This window comes from Lampetra fluviatilis, chromosome 1, assembly GCF_964198595.1.
Source record: "Lampetra fluviatilis chromosome 1, kcLamFluv1.1, whole genome shotgun sequence".
In the NCBI taxonomy this organism is placed as follows: domain Eukaryota; kingdom Metazoa; phylum Chordata; class Hyperoartia; order Petromyzontiformes; family Petromyzontidae; genus Lampetra; species Lampetra fluviatilis.
The window spans coordinates 4,661,310-4,672,139 of record NC_136275.1 but is presented as its reverse complement, the minus strand read 5'-3'; positions in this window follow the sequence as shown (position 1 = coordinate 4,672,139).

Below are 10,830 nucleotides of genomic sequence, written 5' to 3'. Positions count from 1 at the left end.
TTCCTTCCATTGTGCCCCGAACACACATTTCATTCCTCTGTTGTTGTCCCTCCTACATCTACCCAGTGATGGATGTAAACTCCGTTTCCGAAGTGGTGTATGCCTCAATGTGCCTGCTTACCGCGTGCAATGAAGCCGCGGGTTCTGTCCACGCGGTCACCAAGAGACGCCGCCTGCTTCGGGTTCGGCCTCCACGCCTCCGGTGCCGGCTACAGCGTGCCTCGTCTGCCGTTAACACGACGCGCACACCCCAGCCCCTTTGTCGATCCACTGCTGGATGAGAGCCTCCCCACGCAGTTAAGGGACGCGGGCGGTAGGGGGGTTATTCAACCATACTTCTTCACCACCACGCTGATTAGTGGGGCGTTGCTAAGGCAGGCTGTGTATCGACGTGGGAGCGTAATTTGGGTGTTGCTGCATTGTTGCTGTTCTCTGCTGTCCACCGCGTAGCCCCGTCAGAAAACGCAAGCCAAGCAGGCCTAGACCTGTGCAGTTGCTTTGGATCGGGAGTCACCATCATGCGTCACAGGGTGCTGTAGGCGACGTAGGGACGTAATCTGTACGGCTCGCAATAACAGGGCTCCTCGAACATTCGTGATGGGGGTAGAGGTGGCGGTGCGCAGGCGGTACAACTGCGCTAGACCCCCTAGAAGAGCTGCTCCACCTGCATACTCGATAGCTACGTTGTTTAAACTATTAAACTTTTTTTTTACCAGGTAAGGCTCACTGAGCTAATGTCTCTTTTTTCAGAAGCGACCTGGTCACAAATGATAGCTCAACGAAGTGGCTTATCACGTGGAAATGTATCGCAGGCAAATCCTCTAAAAGCACGTTTCTAAATGTGGGGAGATGAACTGGAGGAGAAATATCCACGCGACCACGGTAAGAGAGAGACTCTCCAAATATGCAGCAGACATCGTCAGGGTCGGGGTCGGGATCGAACCCACGCTCCCTCCTGCACAACAGGCGAGCGAGTTAACATCATCTCTACCGTAGCACCCACGCAACCGTGCGCTCACCCATACCAGCAGCGACAAGGCGCAAATTCCTGCATAGCTCCCGACGAGAATCCGACGACACGGGGCGCGCTCAGAGCGACTTGGGTCGTTCCTGGGCAAGGTCGAGATGGCGTCGCGGCGCACACCGCAAGGGTGGCGCGTTGCGCGCGTGGGAGCCGCGCGTCTCCCTCGACACCGTGACCACGTCACTCCGTCCCGTTAATTGCAGCGGTAATTGCTTGCGCACAAAGGCCGCGGCTCCGGTGATGAGGGTGCGTCCTGGCGGAGGAAGGACGGACGTGGGGGTGGGGGAGGTCGTGGTTAAGAGGGGGGGTGGGTGGAGGGAGGGAGGGAAGGAGCCTGTGGGTGGGGGGGGGGAGTGACCTTACTCCCAAGGACACGGACTGAGGTGGCCCATTCACCACTAATCCGCCAGGCAAACCGCCTCCTGTCATTCACCCATTCGGAGTGCGGGTTGCAGTCAACTCCCGAGGAATGCCCCCCGCTGCTGTAGTGCGTGGCGATAGCTCGAGACGGAACTGCTCAGCAATCCACAGGGCGGTTAGCGCAGTGCGCTGCAGACACCCGAAAACCCGAGTTCGATTCCTAGCCAAGGAAAACATCAGTGACGACTGATATCTGAAACCATCTCCAACCCCTCTCGCCCCCACCCCTCCTTCACAAACCCACACTGGGCCAGTGTGGCGATGCATGGCCGAACAATACCGCGACACTGGGAGGGTTTATCCACGGGCGAATTGACACTGGGCTGTTGATGTAATGTATCAGTATGTGTGTATATATATACAGGATATACAGACGTATCTCAGAAACATGAACACCGAGCACAGACTGTAGCAATACACCACATCACACAGATCAAATTCCTGTTCAAACGATATTGCACCTCTGTGTTTGGACGTGCATTAGTAATGCTCCTACCCCTTCGATGTGTGTGGGTGGGATCCCTCTACACCCCCCCCTCGCCCACTATCACTCCCCCCACCCCACCTCCGGCTGCAGCAGCGAAGGCCCCCCTCTTCCGCAGAGTCAACACGCGGCCCACGCAGAGAGGCAGAGTGAAGCGAATATTTATAGCTAGACGCAACCCGAAGATCAAACAGCTCTTATCTTGTAGCTACACACCTGAGATGTGTCGTGGGCTGTCCTGCACGAGCTTGAAGCTTCGTTTAATGAGAGAGAGTGAGAGAGAAGAAACGAATATCAGACGTCACCACAACGCTAAAATGTTGGCGGACCTCATCATTATTATATAAAACTTTTTTTAATTTAATGCCATGCACGTGCGTTTCAACTTCAAACTCGTGTCTGACAGCTCTGAACGCGCCGCCTCGGCGTGTAGCTACAAGATAAGAGCCGCGCTCGGCTCATATTGAGGCTTCTCTTCCACTTTGATCGGACAAGAGTTCGGCGTGCCCACGCTTTACCCCACCAAAACAGGCAAATCTGTCGATCGACTAACTACTGGCTGGGTGGACCGAGGCGGGGTGGATTACAATGCACGTGCCCCATTTGTAATGAACGGTGGATCTTAGCCCACTGAGGTGGGTAGTTGGGTGGGGTGAGTGTGTGAGAGAGTGTGTGTGTGGGTGGGGAGCGGTAGTGTAGTGGTTAGCGCGTTGCGCTACGAACTTGCCCCATTTGTAATGAATAAATATAAGCGCACAACTTTATCTATCTGTGATGAACGCTGCACTTTCCGTCGTTTTCATGCAGGGGGCGCTGCAAACCTACGCGCCCCCTGCATGAACGACGGAGGCGCAGGGACAGACGTTTGATCACGTTGGAATCGATCTGCAGACGGCGGTCTTCTCGCACGGCCAGCTCTGTGTCGCCTTATCTCGATCCCGAAATCCCAAATAGGTGAACGTCCGCATCGAACCGATCCTCCAGCAAGGCCGTCGACTTAACGGCGAGAGAAAATGCACACGAAATGTCCTTTTCAATTAAGTCTTCCAGATGTAAAATGATTTAAGCTTTTAATGAAGAAATACAATTATCTAATTCAAAACATGATACAATTCAAAGTTGTTTCATTTTAAAACTTCAAAACGGACCATCGGGTGCTTGCATGAATGTGTCGTTCGTGTGCAATTTTTTTCGTGACTTTCCTGCCCAAAGGCCGTAAATGTTTGTGAGGGGCGCCACAGTCGCCCCCGAACAACCCCTAGTTTGTAATAAAGGTGGTTCTGGGTTAGATCGCGTAAATATAAATCTGTCTTATTGGTTCTTTCGGTAAAGTCACGTAGAAGGGAAATAATAAAATAATAATAATAAAACATAAAATAATTCTCACGACGTTTCGGCCACAACGCAAGCAGCCGTCCTCAGGTGAAGAACAGGTCTGTCGGGAAGACAGCGTCTGAGAATTATTTTATGTTTTATTATTTTATTATTTCCCTTCTACGTGACTTTACCGAAAGAATCAAGAAAATAAATCCCTGCAGTCACGAAAGCTTTAAATCGAAATATAAATCTGTCGTTAAATCACCACCCGATACAGCCAATTAAGTAAGTTTGTCACGTGAACGAAACGCGCCAATTAGCTATTACTTCGGCACATACATCGGTGTGGTGGCGAGTAAGCCCACAACATGCACAATTGGAGGTTAGATCCAGCTTCATCAGGCGATTAGCCAGAATTGTTGAGAAATCTTCCTGCTTCCGGTCTTAAAAAGAGCAAAATGACGTCTTGTCGACTGTGTCGGGTGGTGGAGGGTTAACGACACATCGAGATATTTACGTGATCTAAGCCACAACCCTTTATTATGAATAATATTGGTCGTCAAAGCCCGCGTGTTAAATTGAAGTGCCCCATTATTTACACGTGCCCCATGCTGCTCCTCCATAAGAAAACAAAGACAAAGAGCCCCCGTATAGCCTCAACAGACTGTAGGGGCAAGTGCTGTTCGCGAGGCGCACCTATGAAGGCCGGCACGTCACACCAGGGAGGTTGGTGGCCAGCACCACGCCGGGCTGCATTTGTCTCCATGGTGGCGATGTTTACACACCGCATCAGATTCTCATTTGACGCCGAGTTGATAGATCTAGGGGAGGCCTGGGACCGGTTGAAGTAATCGTCAGTGATCTTAGCCGTGACCGTTTAACTTCTTTGGCTGCGATACATTTCCGCTTCGTCGAGCTATCGTTCGTGGCCAGGTCGCTTCTGAAAGAAAACTAATAGCTCAGTGGGATATACCTGGGAAGAAAATATAGTTTAGTTTATTTACGCTGAGCGATTTGCTTACCATTCCTATACTTCTGTACTTCTATTCTGTGTTGTATTGTTTGTTGTTGTAACTTTATGACCCGCGCCTACTGGACATGTGCAAAAAAAACATTGCAATTGCTCATGGGATTTCTCCAGAATAAATACACATTCTGATTTTCATAGTGCAGTGCCCTAACCACTGCACTACCGCTCCCCTACACACACACACACAGGGACACGTACGTGCACACATATATACGGTACGCAGCGGCGTCTGTTGGAGTTGGCTTGCACATAAATATTCCAACGAGTGTGCCGAGCCCAGGGTAATGGTCTGGCAAACGAGCTGAGGGCCAGTCCCGAGAACCCGTTTAGACACGCTTTGCTGTATAATTAAGGCAGACACTGCCACTGGCTTGCAACAAGGTCTGGTGGCGCCGGCGGTGCAGACCGCGTGACTCCTCCAGAGCTTTCATTTGTGCCCCACGTGTCCTCTCACTCTCTCTCTCTCTTGTTCTTTCTCTCTCGCGCGCGCTTTGAAATATTAACAAATAACAAAATGAGATGGGATAGGAATTCCGAAATTGGTGGGGATTGTTTTGTGTGTTATTAATATTATTTGCGGCGATGTGTTTTTTTTTCATCTTTCTATTTTTTTGTTTTAATGAGAATGTATGTTCCAGTTGACAGCGTGCGTAGCGTGAAACGCACGCGGCGTGGGGCACGGGACAGAGTGGGGAGGAGGAGCGGGGGGTAGAGAGGTGGCGCAAAGGTTAGACCACTGCGCTGTACAACTGGCCGCGACCTTCGTTTGATTCCCTGCAACGGCTATCATCAATAGCGAGTGGTATCTGAATTGGTGCTGTCACACCTGGCTAAATGGAGCAGCAACACAGAACGGATTCCATCCAATCACAGACACCTATAATCAGGACGAGACTGTAACAAATCATTACAGGCCTGCAATCATCATCATGAACACCACCACCATCACAATCAGTCAGCCTTGGTCGATCCGCTGCTTCATTGCGGGCTTGTTCACCACCCGACACAGACAATTATTAAGGTTTGTCACGTAAACAAAACGTGTCAATCAGTTGCTAGTACAGCACACCAGTGTATTGGAGAGTCAACCCACGACATTCACAAGTTGATTACGACGTTTCGATGGTGATTACAACCGGCTTCATCGGGCGATTAGCCAAAAACACTTTTATTACGGCTAAGATTGGACGCGAAACCCTACCGCGTGTTAAACTTGGGAGAGGTTTCTCGATTCAAACGGTATCTATCGGTCGGAGCGAGTTTTTTTTTTTCTCAAAGGTCCCGAATTCATGAATTAACGTGGACACGGCTGCACGTCGCACCCCCCCCCCTTCCCTTACTCCTCGCAACAGATCGCTACGAGATAAACATGGATACAAAGTCGGCTGGAGGGAGCCGATTTTCCACCACACTCGTTTCACGATAGCGCGCCCTACCCCTCCCTATACGACTCGTGACGGACAGTTTCAGCTTCGGGAGAACCCGACGATCGATGGGAGGTTCTCGCCGAGACGCGCGCGACATTTGCAAAGATTTCTTCACGCGAAGCGTTTCTTATTATTTGGACAACAAAACATTGAATCGCGTGCTCCGGCGTGCGTGTGGGGTTTTGTGGGAGGGATGAGCCGTAGCGTTGTGGGTAGCGCACTGCGCTACGATAACCAGCTACCCGAATTCGAGTCCCGCTCACGCGGGTAACATCTGTGACAAATATATCAGCCGGTTCCGGGCATCTCACCTATCGGCTCAGCCTCATATGGCGTAAGTGGTTATATTTGTAAACAACCAGCGTTGGGGAGACAAAGGCGGCCAGCGCCCTGCCGGATTTCGTATTTGCTCGTGAACAGCACTTGCTCCAACAGTGCGATACAGACTACACGGGGGATCTTTGCCCACTGTGGTGGGTAGTTGGGTGGGGTGAGTGTGTGAGAGAGAGTGTGTGTGGGTGGGGAGCGGTAGTGTAGTGGTTAGCGCGTTGCGCTACGAACCTAGCGACCCGGGTTCGATTCCCGCTCACGGCCAACACTAGTGACGATTATCTTAACCGGTCCTGGGCCTCCCCTAGGTCGACTCAGCCTCAAATGAGTACCTGGCGCGATGTGTAAACATCGCCGCTAGGGAGACAAAGGCGGCCGGGCGTGGTGTTGGCCACCCACCCCCTCGTGTGCCGTGCCGGCCTTTATAGGCGGTGCTCGCTAACAGCACTTGCCCCTACAGTCTGTTAAGGCTACACGGGGGATCTTAGTCTTTATAGGTGTCCGCGCATTTGCGTGAATTAGTTTTTGTGCGCGTGTGGGGAGCGTTAGTGCAGTGGTCAGCGCACTACTCTACGAATCCGCAACTACCTACATTCGCTTCCCGTCCACGGCTAACATCAGTAGTGGGTGGTATCCGTACCCGTGCGAACATCCCCTAGGTCGACTTAGCCTTATAATAAGTATACGGTACGGCGTGTAAAAAAAAAAAACATCAGCACTCGGGAGAAAAAAAAGGGCGGCCGCGAACGTGGTCTTTGGCCGCACCAACCAACTCGCATGCCGTGCCGACCTGAATAGGTGCTCGATCACAGCATTGGCCCCTGCAAGTCTACACGGAGCGGGGGGGGGGAGCTCTTTGCCCGTGTAGGCTTCATTGCGCGCGCGCGCGCGTGAGCACGTCTGCTGCGGGACAGGTCGCTAAACCCTTCCTAACCCCACCACCCCCCACACCCCCACACCCCACCACACCCCCACACCCCACCACACCCCTATCCCCCCACCACCTCCCACACCCCCCCCACCCGGAGCCGACCGACCGCACACCCCCAGGCGCTATCTCTCCTCGCCAGGAGGTGCCACGTGGGACCCCCCGCGAAGGATTTGGCCGCCGAGATGTCGGCCCAGACAAGGTGACACGAGGCACGGGGAGCGAGATTTGGGGGACAGGGATGGGGGGGAACAGCGCTGAGAAGGAGGGAGGCAGCCGGTGGGTTGGTGGTGGGGGGGGAGTACAAGGTGGTGGTGGGGTTGAAGGCATGGGCGAGCGAGGAAGGATTTGAGTGAGACGGAGGAGGCTGCGAGGGGGAGTGTAGGTAAAGGCTATGACGGGGCATGCACTGTCGGGATTATGTCCGCCGCTCGCCAGCCTTCTGCCTCGCACCCCCCCCCCCCTCCCACCGGCTCCACATCCCATCTTCGATCGCAAGGATTTTTGGATCGAGCGCGGTAATCCTTCGCCAGTTGCCGTCAACATCGCCCATCAGCTGTCTCCTCGCCTTCTTCCCGGCGAGCGCCTTCTCCACTCTCCTCTGCCACGGGCGCGCCCCTTCCCCCTCTGTTCGAGCTCAACGCCACCCAATTTCCAGCCCCCCCCCCAAGCCAGCCAGACCCTCGCCTCCAACCACTCACCTCCAGCCCCAACCGCCAACACCACAACCGCTACCCTCAACGCCAACCTCCAATTCCCAGCCACCAACCCTTGAATTGGCAACTGCACAACTCCGAAACCCTTAATACCTGCGACGAGGGGTTCTATTGCCCCCCCCCCCCCGTCACCATGAGGTCCATCATTCAGCCAGGTCACCCATGCATTGCGTGATGGTCGGGGTCGCACGGGGCACGCGAGACTCGCTCGGTACGGGTGGTTCGTCTCCGTTTCGTAGCCAAGTCATGACTATGGATGCACAGTATATAGTATATCGAGCTTCTTTCGCACCGTACGTAGCCAACCGTTGTAATCGGAGATGCGAAGGAAGGTCAACGAAGTAAACACAAAAAGCAGTCCTATAGAAATGTGTGTTTCAATGTAGGTGATTTCAGAGTGCGTAGCTGCAGTGGCTTCGTAACATCGGAAGGAAGAGCGTTCCAGACGGCCGTAGAAGCGCATCTGAAAGTGCGCGATGTTGTGCCGCTCTTTGTTCGATGGTTTGCTAAAACACCGCTGCTGCGAGGATGACCGGAGTTCGCATAATAGTTTGTGCTCCTTGACGAGATCAGGGAGGTGGAATTCATCCAAAAAAAATTCACAAGAATTGACAACCGAGTGCGCATACTCGGGCCCAAGCTCGCCCCACAACTCACGCGCACTGTGGAACACTGCTGCCTCAATCACCGCTAGGTACCGGGCCGTGTTGGACCACCTTCCGGATATGGAGGGGGGGGGGGTCGAGAAAATCTTCCGACTCCCCCACAGTACTTCGTATTTCACCGTTCATACGATTTTACCCCGACCTTGGTTATACTTTCGCGTTTGGAGGTCAGCGTGGAGCCCAGGGTCCACTACTCAACCCCCCACCGCACAACGTACACGGCATCATCCCGAGGCGACCTCGCGTGCCACCTCTGTAGTGGTGATACGCGCTGGCAGGAGGGATCGTGAGGCAGCGCGTGGTGATTGGTTACATCGAGTGGGTGCTCACATCGCGGTCCGCATAGGCTCCGCCCCCTCGGGAGCGCAGGGCTATGTAAGGCGATGCGCGCGGGCACTCGGGGAGTTGGTAACCGGTGAAGACAGAAGACGGAGGAAGAGATAGACCCTGGGACCCCTAGCCCCGCTGCCCTTGTAAGGGCCGGGGTTCTGAGAGGCTCAGAGGCGAGGCCTTGGGATTCACGGTCCGACGCCCTTGTAAGGGCTCGGGCTGTGTAGCCCAGTGGTCGAGACCCGTAGTCTGACAAGAGGGGTCTGATAGCTCCCCGTAGGGAGAGCGTAGCCGGAGAGCCTGAGTCTAGGCAGAGGTAGGCAAGCGTACCCTACGGGAGAGACTGAGTACGACCCGAGCCGAGTGTGCGTAGGGGTCTGATAGCTCCCCGTGGGGAGAGCGTAGCCGGAGAGCCTGAGTCGAGGCAGAGATAGGTGCGCGTACCCCACGGGGAAGACGGAGTACGTGGCCGAGTCAGGCACGTGTGACATAGGTGTTATCTCGGTTGGGACTGTTACGTGTGCAACCGTTGTGAATAAAGAGTGCTGCCCCGTCAACTCGTCTCCCACCATTATTGAAGATATTACACCTCCACCACCCACCACGTGGCGCCCCACACGCCACCTCCGCCCCGACTCGGCAACCTCCGACAGATACCACGGCAACTCAACACCACCCCACACCAAATCCGACCACGCAGCAGTACCAATGATACGCTTTCTCCTTTCTGGAAATAAAACATATGTGAAGATCTTCTTGGTTCTTTCGGTAAAGTCACGTAGAAGGGAAATAATAAAATAATAAAACATAATAAAATAATTCTCAGACGCTGTCTTCCCGACAGACCTGTTCTTCACCTGAGGACGGCTGCTTGCGTTGTGGCCGAAACGTCGTGAGAATTATTTTATTATGTTTTATTATTATTATTTTATTATTTCCCTTCTACGTGACTTTACCGAAAGAACCAAGAAGATTAATCCCTGCAGTCACGAAAGCTTTAAATCGAGATGTGAAGATCTTGATTTGAAGCTTTCGTGACTGCAGGAATCCATACTTTTTGGTTCTTTCGGTAAAGTCACGTAGGTATAAAATAAAATAGAAAGCACGCTTTCCCACCTGATGACGGGCGCTTGTGTTGCGCCCGAAACGTCGTTATCAATTTTATTTTATACCAACGTGATTTCACCGAAAGAACCAAAGAGTATCGGTGTGAAGATGCCAAAACACCACACAGATACCGTCTTGTAACGCATCAACAAGTCTTAATTAACTTCACGTACTTGTGGCAAAAACACGCAGACATTCTCCGATTTTTATATATGCATTGTTTTTTTTATAAACCGAGTGGCCTACACTAGAGACATCCTTCTTGATGGCCTAATCCCACCAGTGTTAGGCCATAGAACGCTAGAAGGCGAACAGTAGAAAGGCAATGCAAGCAGTAGTCCATCTATAGTGATAGGTTTTACTGGTAGGAACGAAGTGGACCAGACCACCAATAGATTATATCGTCCGTCCGTCCGTCCGTCCGTCCGTGTATCAACATCGACCCCTACTGCAAACACTTGGCAGGACCCTACAAAAACCTTTTGACTCAGTGGGGCTTTCCTGGCTTAACAAGTGTAATAATACATTATGTTTATATTATTTGGTTATTCGTTCCTACCAGCCCACCCCGCAGGGTCCTGTTACCCTTTCAACTGGTACAAAAACTGACACCTTTATACGAGGCATCATGTTTGCAATAACCACAACACAAGCGGTCAAAATGCAAACAAAAAGAAGCAACTCTGATGATGATAATGATATGCACATTGGTGTTGGACCAGATGACGCCAAAAGGCCTACGCCTTTTTGCGTCATCTGGTCCAACACCAATAGAGACTAGGCTCTAAGAAAAGCTGTCTCGGGTGTGAACCAATCAACTTCAAGGACAGTGCATATCTTTAACATCATCAGAGTTGTTTCTTTTTGTTTGCATTTTGACCGCTTGTGTTGTGGTTATTGCAATCATGACGCCTCGTATAAAGCTGTCAGTTTTTGTACCAGTTGAAAGGGTCAAAACCTATCACTATATTTTGCCATCAGTAGTCCACCTATTACTGCTTCGCCCCCAGTCCGCACGCAGAGGAGCTCTGCTTCCCCAGTTCGATAGCGCA